The following is a 259-nucleotide window of genomic DNA, read 5'->3' as shown; positions in this document are numbered from 1 at the left end:
TAATTTATATATTGCATATTAATTTATATGCATGTTTGAGGAGGGTGTACGTGCTGCATAGGTGATGAGATTATGTAGTTCTGGCCAAAATCCCCCTCAAACATGTCCTCTTAAGTTATGATAAACTGGGTCCAAAAGTCTAGAACACAAATACTTTTATATTTTTTAAAGTTATGTGAAGTAGATTGCTAAGTAGTGGTTTTTTTCTGAAACACACCCCTCACACACAGCCCCCTCCCCTCCTGGTGATACATAGATG

Source organism: Buceros rhinoceros, unplaced genomic scaffold, assembly GCF_000710305.1.
Source record: "Buceros rhinoceros silvestris isolate BGI_N320 unplaced genomic scaffold, ASM71030v1 scaffold1553, whole genome shotgun sequence".
NCBI lineage: Eukaryota > Metazoa > Chordata > Aves > Bucerotiformes > Bucerotidae > Buceros > Buceros rhinoceros.
This window is presented reverse-complemented; position numbering follows the sequence as displayed.